The sequence below is a fragment of the Cupressus sempervirens genome, chromosome 11 (assembly GCF_028749045.1).
Source record: "Cupressus sempervirens isolate cs-2001-9-10 chromosome 11, ASM2874904v1, whole genome shotgun sequence".
In the NCBI taxonomy this organism is placed as follows: domain Eukaryota; kingdom Viridiplantae; phylum Streptophyta; class Pinopsida; order Cupressales; family Cupressaceae; genus Cupressus; species Cupressus sempervirens.
In genome coordinates, this window is record NC_143128.1 from 133,638,646 (window position 1) to 133,662,144 (window position 23,499).

General features: G+C 33.4%; 1 pseudogene; it reads right to left on the reverse strand.

The window, feature by feature from the left end:
• Nucleotides 1–6,394: 6,394 nt before the first annotated feature.
• LOC149528555 (glutathione S-transferase F9-like) lies at nt 6,395–7,834 on the reverse strand (annotated as a pseudogene).
• Between the last annotated feature and the right edge of the window lie 15,665 nt (nt 7,835–23,499).

Consider the following 23,499-nt stretch of genomic DNA (forward strand, 5'->3'; position numbering starts at 1 on the left):
AATCAAATACATTAAACTTCCAACCATGCTCTTGTATAGTGTTGGATTCACACTTTTGTTGCAATCTTCCTTGCTTAACTTTAGATCTAGTGCTATTGGTGTGGAGGTTGTCTTATTGTTCTGCATTTTGAATCTCTCCAAGATCTACCTTGCATACTTTTTATGAGAGATGAAAAATGCCATCATGCATTTTTTTTACTCATATGCCTAGAAAATAGTTCAAGAGACCTAAGTCTATCATTTCAAATTCATTTTTCATGGCCTCTTTGAACTCACCAATAAGGAAATTATCATTTCCAATGAAGATTAAGTCATCAACATACAAGACAACAATCAACACATTACCATTTGTTGCCTTGATGTAAAGTGTGGGCTCATCATTGGTTTTGCTAAATCCATTGCTCATAAAAAATGAGTCAATTCTACAGTACCATGCCCATGGAGCTTACTTGAGCCTATATAGAGCTCTTTTCAATCTATACACCTTATGTTCTGCACTTGCAACTTCATAACTAGGTGGCTGCTCCACATACACTTCTTCCTTCAATACACCATTCAAGAAGGTGGACTTCACATGTATTTGATATACCTTCTATTTTGTTGGGCTACAATTGCTATGACATCATGCACAATTTCCATTCTTGTAACCAGGACATATGTCCCATCATAATCTCTACCATATTGTTGTTTGTACCCCTTGACAACTAAACATGTGTAATGCCTATCTATTTTTCCTTCAGCATTGCACTTAGTCTTATAAACCCATTTTGCACCAATTACTTCATTCTTGGGAGGTAGAGTAGTTAACTCCCATGTCTCATTCCTTTTAATAGCATCTATTTCTTCATCTATGGCATTACACCATTTCTCTTCTTTCACAACTTCCTCAAAATAAATTGGATTACTATGAGAAAATAATGCAAAATTTACACTCTCATCATAATCTTCCTTATACCTTTCATCCTGGTATATCTCCCTTAGACTCTTAGTATTTCTTGGTAATAGGGAGGTAAGAGTGGGATCTAAAATTTTAGTATTGCTATTGCTACTATTTTGTATACTAGCTCGAGGATGTCTTGAAATTCTTAGAGATGTTGCTCAACATGTTAAGGGCTACTTTCTTTTTTACCTTTGTCTGCAATCTATGTTTTCTACTCCATCTTCTTGTTGATCACCAATGTCATCTTCTTCCTCTTCAATAGTAGGCACTTTACTTGAAGTGCTTGAGGATTCATCTACTAAGCCATCCCATGACCAATTTTCAAGAAAGTTCACATCTCTTGAAATGATGATCTTCTTGTTAATTGGATCATACAATCTATGGGCTTTTGATTCTAAGCTATACCTTGTGAAAATGCACTTCACACCTTTTCCATCTAGCTTTTTCTTTTGTTTCTTAAGCAGATGTGCATATGCTACACATCCAAACACTCTCAAGTGCTCAACTATCCATCTGCCCCTTGACCAAGCCTCAATAGATATCATGTCACAAACTAATTTTGTAGGACATCTATTGATTAAATATACTATTGTTGCTATAACCTCTCCCCAATATTCAGTTGGGAGCCCTTTTTCTTTCATCATGCTTCTTGCCATTTAAACAATGGTCATGTTCTTCCTCCTAGCCACTCCATTTTTCTATAGAGTATAGCTGGTTGTCAACTCTTTCTTGATGTCATTTTTCTTGCAAAAATTTACAAACATATTGGAGGTATAATCCCCTCCTCTATCTGATCTAAGGACCTTAATATAGTGTTTGCATTCTTTTCTAGTCAGGGCTTTAAATTTAACAAATTTGTCAAATGCTTTAGATTTGTTCTTCAAAAATACACCCATGTCCTATGACTAAAATCATCTATGAATGTCATAAAATAAGTACTCCCCCCAATAGATGTAGTTTTCATAGGGCCTATCAAATTAGAATGCACCAATTTTAATGGTGCCCTAGCTCTACTAGAATTTCTAGAATTAAAAGGAAGTCTATGTTGCTTACCCAATATGCAAGCCTCACACTTGTCATATGAATCTACAATACTTGGAAAACCATCTACTATTCTTTTCTTGGACAAAAAATTTAAACCAGCAAAGCCAAGATATCCATACTTGAGATGCCAAAGCTTGGAGGGGTCTTCAATCATACTTCTAAGAGCTGATTGCTGATGTACTACTGTATATGCATGCTTGGGAGATGCAACATTGACAAGGAATTACCACTCATGTGGTTGCTACAACCACTATCTAGGTACCATACCTCAAGGCTCCCTTCTTCACCAATGTTACACATGATGAAGGTTGTGGGATTGTTTGCATTTCCCATGTTTACATTAGCCACATTAGCATTCTGCTTTGACTGATCACCCTGCTTCTTCTAGCATTCACTTGCATAATGCCCATATAATTATAATAGTAGTAGCATTCAACATTACTTTTGTTGGAATTGTAATATTTTTTACCTCCTCTACAGTTGTTTTGAGAGGTGCTTGCTCCCTCTTGGTTGCTCACTCATCCTGAGCTTTCTGCACTAGCATTCTTTTGACCATTCCTTCCATGAACTCTATTTCTTGAGCCTCTACTAGAGCCATTTCTTCCACTCACCCTACTTATTTAATTCTCTTGAGCCTTAAAAGATTGTTCTTGGGAAGTAGTTGCTGACCTATTTATTCGGTGTTGATGGGTTTGAAGAGTTCTGATCAAATCATCCATGGTCAATGTGGTGAGGTCCTTTGCTTCCTCTATGGTCATCACAAGGTTGTCATATTTCTGAGGCAAACTCCTCAGTATCTTCTCAACAATCCTCTGCTCATCATAGTCTTCTCCATTTGATTTAAGCTAGTTTATCAAAGTGAAGATGCATGAGTTGAACTCTACAATAGGTTCATTATCCCTCATCTGAAGGTTCTCAAACTCTCTTCTGATCATCTATAGCTTTACTACACTGACCTTATTAGTTCCTTTGAAGTTTTTCTCAAGGATGTCCCATGCTTCCTTTGCATAATTTGTTGCTGCAATCTTAGTGAAGACTATCTCTATCATTGTTGTCTCAATCAAACTTAATGCCTTTGCATCCTTTCTCCTTGACTCCTTCAGCTGAGTCTTTTGATTGTTGGTAAGGGCAACATACTGAGCTTGGTCTATCATATCATTGAACCCATTAATCATTTGCAACCATTATGATTTTCATTTTCTTTACCTATGTATCATAATTTTGTCCATTAAAGGATGGTGGCTGCTGCCATATCTTTCCTGCATCTCCTGCCATGTCAAATATCTTAGAAAAATGTCGTAGCTCACTGTGGATGTGAGGCCTCAAAGCTCTGATACCATGTGAAAAATAAAATCACAACCTTAAAAAATTTCTCAGCACATGAAGGTGTCGAGTGTCAATTTTTCTTGGCACCAATGGATACTGAGTGATAGGAGAGTGCTGAGTAAGCTCAACACAAGAGGAAGCTAAGTAAACTTAGCAAATAAAGGGCAGCTCAGAACAAGTATATGTTGAGTGAGCTAGGTAGAAAGTAATGCCAAGTGAGCTCGGTAACCACTACAAAGTGGTTCTCAGTAGAAGAGGATGTCAAGTTCAGTTGAGTGAACTCAGTAATAACAATAGAGAGAACTCTGTGAAAGAAAAAAAAAGAGGGACTTGGTAAAGACCAAATCGAGTGGGCTATAAACCGAACTTACAACATAGATTTTTCCACCGTTAAAACCAGAGAGCCAAAATATGAAAATTTTGACAAAGAACTTCTCAAATGAAAACATGTAATAATGAATAAGAGAAGAACAACAAAGATATGTATGCCTACTTGCTTTCTTGCTATTTGAATATGATAAACTATTACAAAATTTGGGAGCATTTGGCTTCAACTAGAAAACTCGAAAATCTTCAAATTGGTAAAACCTAAAACTTTAACCTTTAAACTTATACCTCTAATGGCTGCATACAACAATGCTTAGAGCAATCACTGCTTCACAGGACAAATCCAAAAATAATAAACTTACAGAATGACAAGAGGGAACACGTGCAACTGCAAACATGAGAACAAACTTTCTTCTATCTTCTAAACTCTAAAGACTAGATCTGTTGATCAATTTCCTTCATAGATCTGTGCACTTGCACTTCTCTACTCTGCAATTCTTCCAACTCTCTGATTTGCTAAACCTTATTGAATGAATCAATAAACATTCCCTTTGTTTCCCTTCAAAAAAATTTCCCCCTCTTTTCCAAATTTGAAACTCACCTACCAAACATTAATATTTCTAACGCGATCATGGTGGTAGGTGGGAATTTGGCTCTAGGGGCAAATGATTATTTGCATTTAATATTTCAACACATGAAATGTATATTCTAACTTAGAAGTTGTCTTAGTACACTAATTGGTTTATATCATAAGAAAGTTTATTGAAATATATTCTTATTATGACAGCTGGAGAGAATTTTGTTCTTGTGAGCTTGTCAAGTGTCTGTTCTAGTAGAAATTGAGACTTAACACACTAATTGATTTATATTATAAGAAAGTTTATTGAAATATATTACTACTATGTTAGCCAGAGACACTTTGGTTCTTGTGGGCATATTAAGTTCTATGATTTGTGTATATGGTTTAGATAACATGGATTGGTTAATGTAATTCAATGTAGATAACAACTTTCACCTTGGAGTCATCCTAAATGTTTCAAGATGAAAGTTTTTCTTGAATTCTGAAATTTGAGTGGTTTTTATTTGCCATCTTCTTTAATATTGTACATGTATAATCTTTCCTTGCAAAAAATAAGGATTCACTATGCAGAGCACTTCTTTAATTACAAATCTAGATTGGAAATCTTTTGGTTGTGATTTTATGGAAGGGTCTTTGAAAGTATTTTAGTAGTTTGATGCTAGAAGTTTTTTCAAATGAGGAGTCAAGTTAAACGAGCTTACTTTTGCAAGAAAATCTATAGTCAAGTATACTTAAAGTAGTATTGGGATAAGTGATCTTCACACCCAATACTTCACCTCTATGAGCATTGCTTAGATAAAATGAATTTAAAGTGTTTCATTCATTATCATTAGAGGTGGGTTCTTGTGAATGGTGTTGAGTTTGACATAAAAACTACATAGATGAATCCTACTAGAAATATCACAATAAAAAGTGAATGTTTAGATGTTGTCACATAATAGGATGCTCCAAGATTAAAAAGTGTACAATTGACCAATTTTCAAAAAATTGAAAACATCATTGAATTTTCTAAAAAATTTAGCATTTGATCTTCATCATCTTCATAATTTGTAGTCAAAACAACAAAAAAAAATAAGAAGGAAAAAAGTCACTACATTTTTCGTGAATCCTCCTATTAAAAAACCCACTTGTATGATGTTATATTTTGAATAGAAAATAATTATGTAGACTATTTTTCATTTCTTATGTAGATTTATAAATAATGTTGATGAAAGGAAGAGCGGCCTAATCTTGATGTATGCGAATTGAATATATTTTTTGTTTTTCATCTCTGGCAGAATGTGAAAGATTGCCCTTTTATAGAATATTCATTATATTATCAATTTCATTTTTGTAATATTATTAATCTTCATTCTTTAAATTTTTACAATGATTATATACAAGTGTCTCTACTACAAATTTTATGTCCTTATTAATTACTTTTATAATTTTTTTATATTTTTAATTCATATATTCAAATCCAATCATTTTCAAATATTAATTAATGAATAAATTTTTTTTAGAACTTATGAATAAAAATTATAAACTTTTAAGATTTGAATAAATTATTAATGAAAATAATGATTTAAAAAATAGTTATATAAAAGGATAAACAAATATTGAAGCTTAGATTGTGGAAAGAGGAGGATTCTTTTGACTAAGGATTGTCATTACAACATTAGAAGTGTTTGTAGTTAATAATTTTAATCAATATTTGAAACTAGAAATTAGTAGAGATTCATTCATGACTGTCATAGTCCAGTTTTAAAATTCTACATAAAAATATCACTAGCTATTTATAAAGATGTCATTTGATTATTTTAATAAAACTGTTAAAATAATTCATTAACTACAATGAAGAACATGTCCTTTCGACAGAAAAAAAGATCTTTTAGCCAAAGAAAAGTTCTATGATTATAAACATTTATTTCAAAAGAAAAGAATTGCAATCACCATCAAACCAGAATAGGCAATCCATTCTTGAAGAAAGGGCGAAGATTCGAACTAGCATTTGGAAATGGATAAGTGGACAATAACATTGTGCTAAAACTAGAGAAGATAATATTAACATAATCTCCTTGAAAACATCATTGAAACATAAGAGAGACAACATTCCACCATGTACATTGTGTATCATAGTGTTATTATTTTCCAAAACACACTAAATTGTTGCAACCTCAGACATAGAATCCATGGTTTCACATAGCTGAAACCTTCTTCCATGCAAGCCTGGAGGAGATATCCTCCCACCATGCATTCACATGTTTCCTGTTTGTAATCAGATATCCCTTATCAGTAGCACTCACTATATAATGCATAAATGGAAGGTGGGTGAGATCAGCAAGGCTGTAAAAGTTCCCTGCCAAGTGCTTGCTCTTTGACAGCCTCTCTTATACACATCCAACACTTTACCCACCTCCTTAGCACTGCTCTCTATCAGTGCCAAGTCCTGAGTTTGACCAAGCTTTGGGACAATCAGCACCTGAACAACCAGTGAATAAGCAGCAGAACTGAAGTACTGCCCTTCCACTTCTAGCCACTGCTCCACCATTGCTCTCTCCTCCAGGGTTTTGCCCAGCAGAGAGGTCCCCTGCCCTTCACATTTCTCAGCAAAATACCTTATGATGGCCCTTGATTCTACATATATCAAACATAAAAAAAAATCAATGTTCCATATATATATATATATATAGTTTGAATGGATAAATGCAAAATGATAATTCTGGATTACTTTGAATTAAGACTAAGTAGAGGAGAGTAATTTTCAACAAGACTAAGTAGAGGAGAGTAATTTTCAACATTTTATATGACAAATTTCCAATCATTTTCATATTTTCACAAAAGATTGTTTGACAAGTACCCTACTTAGAATGACAAGTAATGGTTAAAACCATTTTCAAGTTACAACTATCAGTACTAAATTATTAACAATACCGAATCAACAATCACTATGAAAACACTCACCTTCTAAAATTGTCTTCCCAATATTTTATCTCATATAAATTGAATACAACAGACATATATCTCACATCTCATATGAAAAGTGACAATCTATATCAGTAAAGTCAGATTTATATATATACAATCAACATATCACATGACACGTTAAAATCTGCATAGCCCAGACCAGGTCAAGATATACACTGACATGTAAAACTAAAGAATCCAAATGAGGCCAGGGTATAAGAAGCAAAATATTCTAATGGAATAATAAAAGAACACATGGAATAATAATTAAATAGTTTACCCAGATAAGGCTATTTATTTAACATTAGTAAAAGAACAGATGGAATAATAATTAAATACTTTGGAATCGAGATTACCCATCTATGCTTTAACATTATAAACAATTAAAATCGTTACCAAACATGGTGAGATCTCCATCCTGGACCACCGAAACTTTTCCAAAGGCTGCATCATACCAATTTTAAGTTAGCAATCAACAAAAGACAAGGTAAAATTACGAGTTATATCAATGCAAAGTTCCCTACTTGTAAGGCCAGGAACTCTGGTTTTTTATGCTCTCCTTTGATGATATCAACAGGCACAATTTCAAACTGAACGCCTTTCTCAACAAGGTATGAAAGTACCCTTCTGGCGCAGCCTGCCTGCCCTGATCCAAACAACTTCACACCCATTTTGCTCTTCTTCTTTAATGCAAACAAAAACTATCTTTTTCCTCTATTTATTTTATGTGCTGCTATGCATTTGAGAGAGTTATAATGGTATTTAATGAAGAGGGGAGCTGGCAAAAGAATTTTGCCGGCTAATACAACTTTCGTTTGCGTTGATATAGACAAGAGAGAGCTGTTTATTTCTATGCTCCGGCAAGCCCGAAAGAATTTTAAAATGTCAAACTATCAGCTTCTACGAAGTTTGTGCACTAATTTGATCGAAGGGGTAAAATGATTCGGCTAGGTATTTAGATAATTTCATAAATGTATTTTCTATGAAAACAGATCAGACCCGACTTAATAATAAAAAATAATAATCGATAAAAGACATAGTAACGGAATTAAATAATAATAAATAATCAGTTAAAGACACAATAAAGAATAGAAAGTCAAGAAAATGATCAAAAGCTATATATAAAGATCAAACAATGACTCTGCAATGGAGTATTAAATGTATCAAGAGGTTGAATAAAGCTACTTTTGAAGTTTGACATATGTTTGAAGCTCTTGGAGGAATATATGGTTAATTTCATTAACTTCATTAATTGTAGACGTGCTCAAAATTATTAGCACTAGAAACGGTCTGAACCATTTTCTTGGCATATGGCTATTTTGGTTGATTCCTATAGGATCCCTAAAAAATTTACCCTAATCTGGCATACCTTCGGGATGGAGATTTTTCACTCACAATTTTCTTGATATAAATATTGCTCTGTACACTAAAGCATACATTTGTAATGATGTAATGATGTAGAATCAAGTGCAAGCAAACAAGGTGGCCTTGGAGGTGGCCCACCTTGAAGAGCTTCTCAATCACTAGGGCAATGCCCCATGTACTCTTGCCAGAGTACCTCCAAATGCCTCGGTTGATACCACGCCACCTAAAGGCTGCCATTAGGGGTGTAGTTCTTTGGGCTGCCACTAGCACATGCCATATTCACAAGCCCTTCTCGCCACTACTCTCCCAACGGTGGCAATGGTGGTTAGCACCACTGCTCTGTTTCCCTACTCTGTGGTGGCATAGGTTGCTCCCCATCTCCTCCTCTTGGTCCTTAGTGTGTGGTTTCTAGAAAGTGGCCCTTTTGCCTAGAATTGGCCATCTCACCTTCGCGGCCTAATACAAAGGATGCTAACCAGGGCCTTGATGATGTTGTTGATGGCTGAACTATTCAAGCCCACCTACCAATCCTAGGGATGAGTGGGGATTTCATGATTGGGATGAACCACCCTCCTTAGCTGGTACTACTTTAGTTGCTTGAGGGTTGCTTCTTATATGTTGTTGATTCCGGCTTCGGCCATGTGAACTCTCATGGGGTGATCTTGTATCCCTAGCCCTTTTTTATGAATTGTAATCTTAGTGTATTATTTATTAATAGAAAATTCATTAAAAAAATATCTATTAAATAGCTGAAAACATAAAGAAGCCAATTGTAACATAATGTTATAGTAAAATTGCAACATTTCAACTTCTTAGAAATTTGATTAGAAAATATAGCTAAACATCTACTTTTACGAATAAGTAACAAAGTAGAATGTCTTGTACAATCATCAACTATATTCTTGTGTAGACCAAAACCCTAAATAACTTCTATCACAAAATGTGCTAAAAATATCTAGAAAATGATCTCTTATTGTATTCCATTTCATTTTAACCTAAAAGAAGTACCAAAAGGTATCATTTATGTTTTTCAATATGTTGACAAAAAAGGGCATTTAATTGTCCGATTCTTTAAAATTTTAGTCCTTCCCTAATATGAAATTTGAAATGGATTATCTTCCAAGCCAAGATCTGTGCACTTGCCTTAACTTTTGACCACCAAATTTGTGAGATTAAATTCATTAACTTCATTCCTTCAAGCTTGCAAGTTGCAACCCCATTTGATTAAGTCTAGTATTTAGCTTCAACTTTTGACCACCAAATTTGTGAGATTAAATTCATTAACTTAATTCCTTTAAGCTTGCAAGTTGCAACTCCATTTGATTAAGTCTAGTATTTAGCTTCATAGAGGGCAGTAGTTTCAAATAAATTTCTTTCAATGGAAAAAAAAAAGGGAGAGGTTCCAAGCCAAACCTTGTATGTAAAGACATTGTATTAAGAGGATAAAATAATTTTATGAGAAGATCTCAAGAAACCAAAGAATTCACAATAGTAAGGAATTCTTTTGAACTCCCTCTTACACCAAAATGATATATTTGATATTAATCTAGTTACTCCTATATAATGAGTTGAAGTCTGAAACTATTACACTCTTATATTGGAATAATAATTTTTATTTTTTTAAGTAAGTTAATTGCAAAAGGTGCACCCTGATATTGTACTTTTTTGTTCCATCAAATGAATGAAGATCCAAGACTAAAATTATGTACACACTTATTTTCAAGCCTTCCAAAGAAATTGTAAAAGAGATGAAGCCTTCATATAAAAGAGATAAGGCATAAAAAAATATTACCAATCCATCAGCCTTATGCCATTTATTACTACACATAACACGAGAAAAATAATGATGAGGCAATATTTTCCAAGGTTCCTTTCCAATCCCAACTCTAATTTTCTTCTTAGAAGATAAATAGCAACCTTGAGCCTTAGGAACTAAAAATGATCGCTTCTTAAATTATTAGAAGTTTGCTTGAGAGAAAAGAAACAACACAACATTTAGATCTAAGAAAAACTCGAGTGTCCTCACATATCTAAGGTTAAATATTTCAATTATGTTAAAATTGTTATGGTGACAAAGCGTCGTTATGGTGGAGGTAAGTCACTGCATGGTGATTGGTGATAGTTATATGTTTTTTTAATGTATGGTGACACAATATTATTTTGTGTTGTATGATGCCGGACAATACGGTGGTGTTGGATAGTACGGTGGAGTAGTGTTGTGTATGTCAAAGTAGTTTGTGTTCATCGAAGGCATCCATGTGTGACAGAAAGTTGGCAGACCGTTTTGACTGTAATCATTTGTGGTATTGTGTAATAAATTTGTAGGTGTTTTAATGGCTGCAAGAATTCATTTGAATGAATGTTGATAAAATCAGGTTGATTGTAAAGGCAGTCCGAGCCTATGAAAATCTAGAGTGTTGTATGTAAATTTTATTTACTGTAATACAAAATTTTTCTCGGCATTTTGGGTGGTGGGTTTTTTCTCGTAAGGATTTTCCATGTTAAATATGTGTTTTCTTTGTGTCTTGTGTCTAATACATTATTTTGATAATTTATTAACCTACACATCTCTGTACTTTCTTTTATCCTCATTTCCCTATCATTGGGCATTCAGAAAGCGTTTTTTACCATTGCTTTCCTAACAAGAGGTATCAAAGCCTGGCCAGTTGTGTTATCCTTGTTGAGTAGGGTTTGGTTTTTTGTGTCAAATTGGTTTTAGTGGGAGTTTGAAATTTTTTTATCTATAAATTGAGATGGTGAGTACATCTAGATGAGTGTACATTGAAAAGTTCAATGGCACAAACTTTGAGTTTTGGAAACTTTAAGTAGAAGATCTACTAGTTGATCAAGATTTGTGGACTGTTGTGTATAGTGCTAAACTATTGGGCATGAAATAGGAAGATTGGGAACTAATGGATTAGAAGGTGAGAGGATTAATAATATTGAGTCTTGCAGACTCAATTTTATTGAATGTCCATGAAGAGAAAATCACACATTCCTTGTGAAAAAAATTAGGAGACATTTATCAGGGAAAATTTGTGGTAAACAAGATATTCTTGACAAAGAAATTGTGCTCCTTGAAGATGGATGGAGGAACAGTTGTGGAAGATCACCTAAACTCATTTAATATGGTGATTGCATAGTTAACATCTATTGGTGTGTCTATTAATGAAGAAGATCGATGCATTTTACTATTATGCTCATTGCCTAATTCATGATTAATTTGGTAATGACCATCAGAAGTACAACTACCAAGTAGAAAATGAACCAAGTAGTTGTTGCACTTTTATCAGAGGAGATGTGAAAGAAGTCCTTTAAGGTGGCTAAAGAAGCCATGAGTGTGAAAGGAAGATGTAAGGAAAGGATCAAGAAAAAGGACACAAAGTTGAAGTCTAAGGAGCGATCTACCACTCCTAGAAAGAAGTCCAAGGTGAAGTGTTAGAATTGTAGGCATAAAGATCATATCTGAAGGGATTGCAAGGAGGAGAAAAAGAAGAAGAAGAAATTTATTTTTGACACTAAATCTTCTGAAAGTGATGTTGATGCCTTTGTAGCAGCCTTGGCAGTACCTGTGTCTAATGACATATGGTTGGTGGATTCAGAAGCATCATTCCTCATGATGTCTCATAAAGAATGGTTCTCAAAATATGAACTATACAATGGTAGAAAGGTATTCTTGGCGAGTGGTTCCACACTAGAAATTGTTAGGAGAGAAAGAGTCAAAATTCAATTTCCTGATGACAGAGTAAAGGGTATTGATGGAGTGCTTCACATACCAAGTCTGGCTTGAAACTTACTGTTTGTCAACAAGCTAAATTATGTCAAAGTTTAGGTAACATTTTTCCATGGTGGTTTCAAGATGACTATGCATTCTATTTTTTAGCTAAGGGTGAATGCATTGGAACACTATATAAGTTGGATGCCAAGCCTATGTGTTATAATAGTGTTTTTGTAAAGTCTAGTAGAAGTAATGACAAAACCCATGGTGCAAATGTTATGGAAGTTAAACTTCCTACCAAGAAAATAATGCTCTGGCATCATAGGCTTGGCCCTATTGGCAAGAAATTTTTGAAAACCTTGAAAAAATAAAATTTGGTTGAGGGATTGGTTGATTGTAACCTTGAATTTGATTTTTGTGAACATTGCATCTATGGAAAAAAAAAAATCATGTTCAATTTTATTCCAATTCTCAAAAATCTTTTGGTTTGTTGGACTATATTCATTCTGATGTGTTTGGTCTTGTGGATATTCCTTATCTATCTAATTCAAGATATTATGTGTCATTTATTGATGATTATTCAAGAAGAATATTTTTTATTTTTTTTGAAGAACAAATAAGAAGTGTTTAGTCGTTTAAGGAATTTAAAAGCCTTTTTGAAAATCAGACTGGAAGAAATATTAAATGTCTCAGGATAGATAATGGTGGAGAATTTTGCAATGTGGATTTTGATAAATTTTGTGTAGATCATGGCATCAAGAGGCATAAGATGATGCATTATACTCTGTAATAAAATGGAGTAGTGGAAATGATTAATTTTTTGTTGATGGAAAGAGCAAGGAGCATGTTGGGAGGTGCAGGTCTAGAATAGAAGTTTTGGGCTGAAGCAATGGCAACAACATGTTACTTGTTGAATCGTTCTCCTAAGGCAGTGCTAATTGACAAGACACCTATGGAAGCATGGTCTAGTAAGAAGCCATCATTAAGACATTTGTGTGTTTTTGGCTATGAGGCATACACTCATGTACCTGAAGTGAGCAGGTCAAAGTTGGATAACAAATTTGTGAAGTGTATCTTCGTTGGTTACGGTATTGGTGTAAAGGGATACAAATTGTGGAGCCCCCTCACTGAAAAGGTCTTGTACAATAGGAGTGTTATCTTTCATGAGATGAAACCTAACTCACTTGAGTAGCTAGAGAAAATTGGGAAGAGAAAGGAAGTAGTTCAAATCCCTTTACCTTCTCGATAGGAGGTATTTCAGACTCCAAATGAAGATGAGAATGAGAATCCATAAATACCAGAGAATTAGAATAAGGAGAGCATAAGCGATCATACAACTAAAGAAGAACATTGTCTTGAACCTCATGATGAACCACAGAAAGTTTTACCACAAGAAGTAAATAGATCTACTTGGGAGAGGTGACAAGTTGATAGGTATAGTTATTCACCAAAGAGATTTAATTATTCCATGTTGAATGTTAATTGTTCCTATGCTTTGCTTATGGATGTTGATGAACCTAGGACTATCAAAGAAGCAATTAATATGCTAGATTTAGATTCTTGGTTGTCAGCCATGAAGAATGAAATGAAATCTTTGGAAAAGAATGAAACCTAGGATCTAGTACCTTTTCCTAATGGGTGGAAACCCATAGGATGTAAATGGATCTTTAAGAAAAAGTATGGTACAGATGAAAGGATTGACAAGTACAAGGAAAGATTGGTTGCAAAGGGGTATTCTTAGAAAGAAGTGAGTGATTATGGAGAAGATCTACTAATGGATATGTATTCATGGTGAATGGTGGTGCTATTAGTTGGATGAGAAAATGGAAAAGTGTAACTATGCTATCAACAATGGAGGCAGAGTATATGGCATCTACTCATGCATGTCAAGAGGTAGCTTGGCTTAAGCGTTTATGTTCAGATATTAGCTATGATGCAGGAAAAGTTAAATTTTTTGTGACAGTCAAAGTGCAGTATGTTTGGAAAAATATCCTACTTTCCATGCTAGAACAAAGCATATTGACATACAATATCACGACATATGTGACATGGTCAAAGATGGAAAGGTAAATCTTGAAAAGGTTGATGCTCAGGAAAATGTTGCAGATGCATTGACAAAGCCAGTGACCATAACTAAGTTCAAATGGTGCAAAAAATCCATGGGGCTTAATACCCTTGACTTTTGTTAGCCGTACTAAGAAATTAATTTTGCACTTCATCAAGTGAGATATTATTCTGGTGATGAAGTGCATCGTACGATGCATCCTCACTATATAGTGAGTCCATCATACGATGGAGGTAAGTCACCGTATGGTGATAGGTGATAGTTATATATATTTTTAAATGTATAGTGACACAATATTATTTTATCTGATGTGGTGTCAAACAATACGGTGGTGTCAAATAGTATGGTAGAGTAGTGTTGTGTACGACAAAGAAGTCTGTGTTCACCAAAGGCATCTATGTGTGACAAATGGTAGATCATTTTGCCTGTAACCGTTTGTGGTATTCTATAACAAATTTGCAAGGTTTTTTAATGGCTGCAAGAATTAGTTTGAATGAATGTTGATAAAATCAGGTTGATTGTAAGGGCAGTCTAAGGCTGTGAAAATCTAGAGTGTTGTATGTAAATTTCATTTACTGTAATACAAAAGTTTTCTTAGGGTTTTGGGTGGTGGGTTTTTTCCTGTAAGGGTTTCCCACATTAAATGTGTGTTTTCTCTATCTTATTTTTGATACATTTTTTTGACAATTTATTAACCTAGACGTCTCCATAATTTTTGTTATGCCTATTTCCCTGCCATTTGGCATTCAAAAAGCATTTCTACACCATTGCTTTCCTAACAAAAATTGGGTAGAAGTACATAATTTGATTGAAAGGTAAAAATAATCAGGGACCATTTATTTCATATAAGTTGTATCTTGTATTTAGTCAATTTGATCATTATTTATCTATGGGGATTTAGAGTAATTTATGTCTTCAATGTCTTATAGCAAGAGCTCTAGGAATAACGAATTTTTGTTGAGTAAACAATGTGGAAAAAAATATAAAAGAATTTTTTTGTATGTAGTATTTGAGATCTTTAGAGAATAGTTTTGGAAAACCTAATGTTAATAAAGAACTAATTAAACAACAAAATTAATAGAGCTGGTTTTTGTAGGTTTGTTACCCATTATATTTTGGGTTCAAGTATAAGGATAAAAATTTGTGAGGCTCATGTTTTACAAGCAATTGTGTACATCCCTAGTGGATAAGTCTCACTCTTGATTACACCTTTGAGTTTCACATTGGGTTGTGTAATGGAGTAGCTTGAATATAAGAAAAGATTGAATTAAACTCCTTTGGAAGAGGAAAAGTGAGGGCTTCATCTTTGAATTTCATCATATTACCTTTCTTAATATCTCCTATAAATTAGTTTCTAAATCTCTAAGTATACTAATTAAACATGATGTAAAATAAATAATTGGGCCATAAAGAACCAAGTTAATTTGCAAATTTTTTATCCCATATAACCTTATGTTGACATGGAAAGTTATGGAATGGGCTCAAAATCAAGGCCAAAGAAAACTTTGGTGGCTAATATTTACCAATTGGCTAATCCCACTCATTAGGGACCCTAAATTTGGCTCTCTTTTTTTGCACTTTTGGGGTAATCATGTTCCTTGCACTTTATAAAAATTGGGTCCCATGATAGTTAGGCCAATCCCCAATAATAATATAGAAGTATTTGTATATTAGTGATGACTTCACCAATAGAATCTAATTTTTCTACATGGTAAATTAAATATTTTCATCTACAATTTCAAAGTCTTGTCTTAATAAATGGTCATAAAAAATTAAGTTAGGTTATAGGTAAAGTATGTAGATTTGACATTTGTCTTTATTCTAGAGACTTTCATGAAACTTTTTATCTTTCCTCACTTTGGCCCAAAATAGATTTGAAAGTGGACATGTGTCTTTATTTCTGGGAATTTCTTTAAAAGTTGGTATCCTTTTAAAAGTGTAGCCTAAAATAGGATTTAGGCAATTGATTTAGGATATCCAATGGTTATAAATAATAGGGGTATTTTCTCCAAACTAACATTCAATAATTTGAATAGGGGTATTGTCTTCAAACTACCATTCAATAGTTTGAAGGAAAATTGTAATGATAAAAGCGGGATAAATTTAACCTTTGAGTTATATAACTAATTAGGCTTCATATAATGAAAATATCATGGTTTCTAAGTATGTGTACCTTTGTCCATGATTTTCATCAATAATGAAATATTTGGCAGGATTTTATCAAATTTTCATATGATTGAAAAAAATCATCAATAAATTTATTTTTGTTTGTTACGTTACAAAAAAATTCATCAATAAAAATTAATTTCTTTCACTTGAACTAATGTCTCCTAAAGTTATCCCTAATCAAGGCAAAGTGCCTTCTATTTAAGTTTGATTTTGATAAAGCTTATATTAGAATATGTTGTATATTTATCCAAAAGAAGTTGTAGTGTTTAGATTATGGGACTAAATTGTGTGAACTTGTCTTAATTTTTTTCAAGGATGATAATGCTCAATTCTCTATAAAGTAATAATTAAAAAACTATTCCCTCTAATTAATCTATCAATAAAGGTTGTCTTCTATCACCTTTATTTATGTTATTTCTATTTACACTCCTATTTATCTATAGTAAATGATATTTAAATAAACTTGACTGGGGGTATCACATTCCAAGTAATTCAGTAGTGCTTAAATCCTATTTTTTATGACAACATTATCTTTCTTCTAGACTCTATAGGGGATAGTTATAATTATCAATAAGAGGGAAATGCTCATTTTTTATAAATTTCTAATATATTAATATTTTACCCCTTTGTGTAGACACTAAGGAAAAAGAACAACGTTAAGAAAACCATTGTTGTATGGACTGAATGGTGATGCTTCCTATATGGAGGAGTATCTATGATGGACATAGTCATCTAGGACTCTTGTGGGATGATGTTTTAAATAGTGTCTTTGGACACTTCAGCTAAGTAAGAATTAGTTGTTGAAGAGTTTGATGCAGTAAAGGTGGTTGCTAAAACCTTTGACATTGATGTCAATGGGGGAGAAGTTCATCATGAAAAACAACAAGGAAGAATAGCATACAAGATTACAGTTGGAGAAGTTTGGCAAGAAGAATAGTAAGTTTAGAAGAAGCACAACATGGAATGATAGTTTGATAGAAAAAATATTGAGGTATATCAATGGGGTAGAATGATTGATGAATAGGATTTGAAAAGTAAGATGAATAGTCTTTTTGTTGGTATTCTTGGAACTAGATGTTTTTCATCTATTTTTCTACCAATGCCAAATGTGGAGATTTTTGCAAGCATGAATGCTAATGATATTCCTATGGGGAGTATTGAGATATGTTACTATGATGATATGTTACATTCATGGCTGAGTTTGTCATTGATGTCAACATAGCAATTTTTTGTAGTATCTAACAAAAGAGTAGCGAAAAGATCTAGTTGGTATGGATGGCTAGTTGAGTATTCTAACTATTTGAGGTTATTGGAGATATAGTTGAGTATCTAGTATATGCAGTTAACATCAAAAGAAGAAATGATGAGTCTGGAAGAAGTTATGTAAGTTTTGGTGATGTCTATTATGAGATAGAATTTATAGAGGAATGTTCTAGTAAACTTGTTATATCTTTTAGCGGAATTTTTATTATGAGAATTGAGGTTGAGGATTTGAAGAAGATATGTTGGTTGATGACATGTCTAAGGTTTTTCATCATAATATTGCATATGCAAAAATTTATTCAAGTTGCAAGATGGAAGATTAATGTTATCGCTAAGTGTAACATGTTCTTAATGTGGTCCTATAATGATTAATTAAGAAGGACTAATTATCGACTCAAGGAATTGCCTTGAGGACTTGGTATAAAGGAATGAAATTTTTCTTTATCACAAAAGTATGGAATAGTATGGTTTTTTATTGATAAAAAGCAGTAGTTAGAGTGAAATGTGAAGTTGAGTAGAGTAGAGTAGAAGTGAAGGAAACTTCATTGCCAATGCTTTGCTTAGTGGTTCAAGGTTTGATATTTGGATTTGAGGTTTGTGACCTAGTCTATAGGGTCTGAGAGTGATTGGTTTGGTTGAAAGGACAAAGGAAAGAATAACATAAGAGTAAATTGCATGTTTGAGCAATGATCTCTTCTTGTAGTTGAAACTGCATGTTTGGGCAGTGGGCTCTTCTTGCATACATTGTACTACAACTCCCAACAGGGTTGGAATCTCCTAATAGGAATTCAAAGTCTCCTAATAGGGACTCTATGTACTAATTGTTGTAATAGAATCTTAATAGGGTCCATCCTTTAAAAAGGAATATTTATATTAGCACATCATCTTGTGGGAATCATTGCCACTAGGGTTTTCCCTCTAATCAAGGATTTTCCTATTTAACATATCTGGTGTAATTGTCTATGTGCATCTTGTTATGGTTGCTATTTACTTTGGTTAACTGGTTAAGTTTTTTTAAAGAAGATAAATGTTTAATTTTTAGATAACTAATTCTCCCCCCACCCCACCCCTCCCCCTCTCTCTCAGTTATCTTGGTCGACCACTATTTCTAGCACATATGTGAATAAGTGAGAGATTGCAACACTTACCAATTTTTATAAATTTAACACTTCTACATAAACTATTAAACTTATATTCAATTCAAACATACATACATCACCTTAAACTATAAGATTATGGTTACATGGTTAAGTTTTAGAAATAACATTTTAGGGTATGAGTTCAATAAACCTGGTTAGGTTCAGTGTTAGGGTATGGATTTGTGAAATTAAAATCATGGTTTGCATTTATGTATGGAATTTAGTATCTATATAGTAGGGTTACGAATATAAGGTTTGAAACATAACTTATTATCTAGAACTAGGCATTTAAGGTTTAGAGTTAGATGTAGGATTGAAGTATGGGTTTCAGAATATGTACATTATGTAGGGTTCAATTAGGGTGTACATATATTAATGTCAATCTTACTATGACTCTAGTTAAAATTGGATTACATGGTTAGCTGCATGTTTACACAATCTAAACATCTAATGCATCTATCTGATCATCCATCACTTTAACTTTAATTAAACACATCAAACATCTAAAATAATCATTTTTAAATGAACATCTACAAAAAAAAAATTTAAATGAACATCTAACTATAAAAAAAATTGACATTTTAATTTGTGGAGATTTTAAATTAACAATAATCTAAAAACAAAACTATTAACAATAGAAATGTAAAATTTTACATATAAAAAACTATTAAATATGAAAAAAACAATGAATTAGCAAAAGTATAAAGCAGAAAACTAAAAGAAATGAAATAAAATAATATGAAACAAAGTAAAATATCTGGTAGAGTGAAAAACAATAGTTGGGGGTCAGTAGAAAACACAAAATTGGCTCTTGTTTCCAAGCATAAATTGGCCTCTTGTTCTGCAATGAGCATGAAAATGACAAAAAAAACCCATAAAAGATGGGTTATATGTTTTTTGAAAATTGGGTACCCAATTTTTAAAATCGGTTACCCAATTTCTTTTAAATCAAATGCTTAGTTTTCATCTCATGGTCTGAATACTCGATTTGTATTAAAAAATCAAGTGCCTAATTTTTGAATATGGATTGGGCACCCAAACCATAATGGGTACCCGATTCTAACCAATTGAGTACTCATTTCTGAAGAGGTCTCATCCCACAGAATTGACTTCCACAGAATTATGACCCAACTCTTTGCACACACCTTAGGTTTGAAATACTTATCTATGCAATCTCTTTTCATATGACCAACTTCATTGCATATGAATCAAAAATTTACCTCTAATTTCATGTCTAAATTCCTTGGGTGATTCAACTTGCTTATGCTAATTAACTTGCTTTGTTAACTTAGGTTCACCATATTTCTTTGACAAATCAACTACTTCAACTCCTTTAGATGACCCAATCTCATTCTAATCAGTTACTTTAGGGGTTTCTACAACTAGATCTAGTTCTTTCCTAATTTCAACTTTCTTGGCTGATTTTCTCGAACCATAAGATATACAAGACCTATTTTGTCATAAGAGGGTCTCTAAAAAAATATCTGCTCTTCACTTTTCTCACTACTTGTATAAAATTTCTCTAGTTGATGTTTAGCATGTGTCAACTTTCCTTTCACAATTTAGTGTTATATTTTTCTAACTTAGCATATTCAATCTTGATAGATTCTAATTTAGATGTTTCTTTACTTAACTAGAATCTAAGACTTGCATTCTCAGATTTCAGATCAACTTCATTCTCATTGTCATTTTTCTTAAGGCTCAAGTTCAACAATTTCCAACTCATGCTTCAAGATCCTATTTTCTATCATGAGATTTCATACTTCATCATTGTCACTAGTCTACACATTAAATTTCTTACAAGATTTCAGAAGACGAATCTTGTCCTTAAAATTACCAATTTAAAATTTTGCATCTTCATATCTATCTTTCAAGTTATCTCTTTCTGACGCAGGCAAGGTAATGAATAACTAGGGCCAAAGGCTCACCCAACTATCCAAACCACCCTGCAAGAGTTAACACAGCGAAAAATGAACACAAAGAATAGCAACCAAAGGAGGAAGAAGAGTGAATTACTTTTATTGATTCATCAAGAATATCTTCATACATGCCCAGCTGTGAGGCCTTCTGGGTTACCGCCAATTACAAATACATTCACATTCAAAAATCCAACTGCAAATTTGCACTTTCAGTTCTGCTCTCTAATTTGCTCCCTCTAAAACTTGCCTAATTCTAAGCCTGAACATTTTATTTATACTTGCCAAAATGGCTTATAGATCATTCTAGAATCATTACATAAGAGGAAGGTTTACCCAACAATGGTTTGGACTCATCCTAAGAAAAGATCTTAACATAAATGTCGTGAATGAAATAAATCTCACAAGTCAGCTTGCAAAATCAACTCCAAATACTGACACTCGACATATACTAGGTAACTCAACACATGAAGAAACACTCAGCATACATTGAGTAACTTGGCACATGAAGAAACACTCGGCATACACTAAGTAACTTAGCACATGAAGAAAATAGGGTTACTAGGCACATGAAGAAAACAGGGTTACTAGGTACATGAAGAAAATAGGGTTACTAGGCACATGAAGAAAATAGGATTGCTAGGCACCTGAAGGAATTGCTAGGCACATGAAGAACTGCTAGGCATATGAAGGAATTGCTAGGAACATGAAGGACTTCTAGGCACATTAAGGAATTGCTAGGCATATGAAGGACTGCTAGGCACATGAAGGAATTGCTAGGCACATGAAGGAACTACTAGGTGAACAAAATGAGTAGGATAACAAGGAAACCTAGGATGCTCCTGCATCAGACAACTGGGGTTGAAAGAAATAATTCTCCTAAATCATTGAGATGTCCCAACCTAATCTGAATCCAACTCAAATTGAGAAATCCATGAAGCATCTTCAATAGGTCTGTTCTTCCACTTCACCAAATATTCATAGTAATCTTTTCCTCTTGTACTCTTGCCAACTCTCTAATCCAATATCTGTTCAACTTCCTCAATCTGTTTGTTAGGATAATTATCTAGTATAACAACTTCATCATTAGACTCCTGGTACTTATACAAATCAGCAATATTAAATATAGGAGATATATCCATGTCATTAGGTAACTCAACTTCATAAGCATTACCACTATCAAACTTCTTTAGGATCTTACAAGGTCCAAATTTCTTCATCTTCAGCTTGCTATTTATTCCAATTGGGAATCTTTCTTTCTTTAGATGAATCATCACCTCATCACCAACTTGAAAATCATGGTGTCTTCTAGACTTATCAACATTCTCCTTATACTTCTGATTGCTTTGTTCCAACCTCAACTTCACTTCCTTATGCAAGGACTCTATAAAATCAGCAAATTCTTCTCCTACAGTGCTTTTCTTTTCTTCACTAGCAACATCTATCAAATTTGATATACCTCTAGGATGCATTTCGGTAACAATCTCAAAAGGTGTCTTCCCTGTACTCCTATTCATAGAATTATTATATGCAAATTCAGCTTGTGCCAATAACATCTCCCAATTACTTGGCTTACTCCCAACTAAACATCTCAGCAAATTACCTAAGATTCTATTCACAACCTCTATCTATCCATCTATTTGTGGATGGAATGTAGAACTAAACTTCAATTCAATACCCATCTTCTTCCACAAAGTCTTCCAAAAATAACTAACAAACTTATTGTCTCTATCTGAAATAATGCTTCTTGGTAATCCATGCATTCTCACAATCTCTTTAAAGAGAAGTTCAACAACATGCTAAGCATCTGATGTCTTCTTACATGATATAAAATGAGCCATCTTAGAAAATCTGTCCACTACAACAAATATGAAATCACATCCTTTCACTGATTTAGGCAATCCAAGAAATAAATCCATACTGATATCAATCCAAGGTTTCTCACGAAGAATAATAGGTTTATACAAACTAGTATTTTGACTCACTCCTTTTGCAACTTGACAAACTCCACAACTCTTTACAAATTTCTAAACATCCTTATACATTTGTGGCCAATAATATTTCTCTTTCAGCAAACTCAATGCCTTATCAATTCCAAAATGTCTAACTAATCCACCACTATGCTTTTCCTTAATCAAATTCAACCTCATAGGACTTCTAGGAATACACAACTGGATGCCTTTGAACAACATACCTTCTTGAATGAAATACTCATCATACTTACTTATGTGATCTGTCAGATTTGGTGCTCTGTACTCTCTCCATGCCTCAAAAAAATTAGGATCAACATCATATAACTCTTTCATCTCATCAAAACCAAGAACTTCAACCTTCATTTTAGTCAACAAAGAACGTCTTGTATTCAATGCATCAGCAACTTTGTTAGTAACTCCACTCTTGTGCTTGATCACAAATGTAAAACTTTCCAAATACTCAACCCACTTTATATGTCTTTGATTCAATTTATGTTGACTTCCCAAGTATTGTAAAGCTTTATGATTAGTATACAACACAAACTCGTTAGGCATCAAATAATGTCTCCACTTCTTCAATGCTTAAACAATAGCATAAAATTCTTGATCATACATAGCATATTTTCTTTTACCATCATTCAACTTTTGACTAAAGAAAGCAAAAGGCTTACCTTCTTGACTTAATACAGCTCCTATTGCATTACCACTTGCATCATATTCAACTGGAA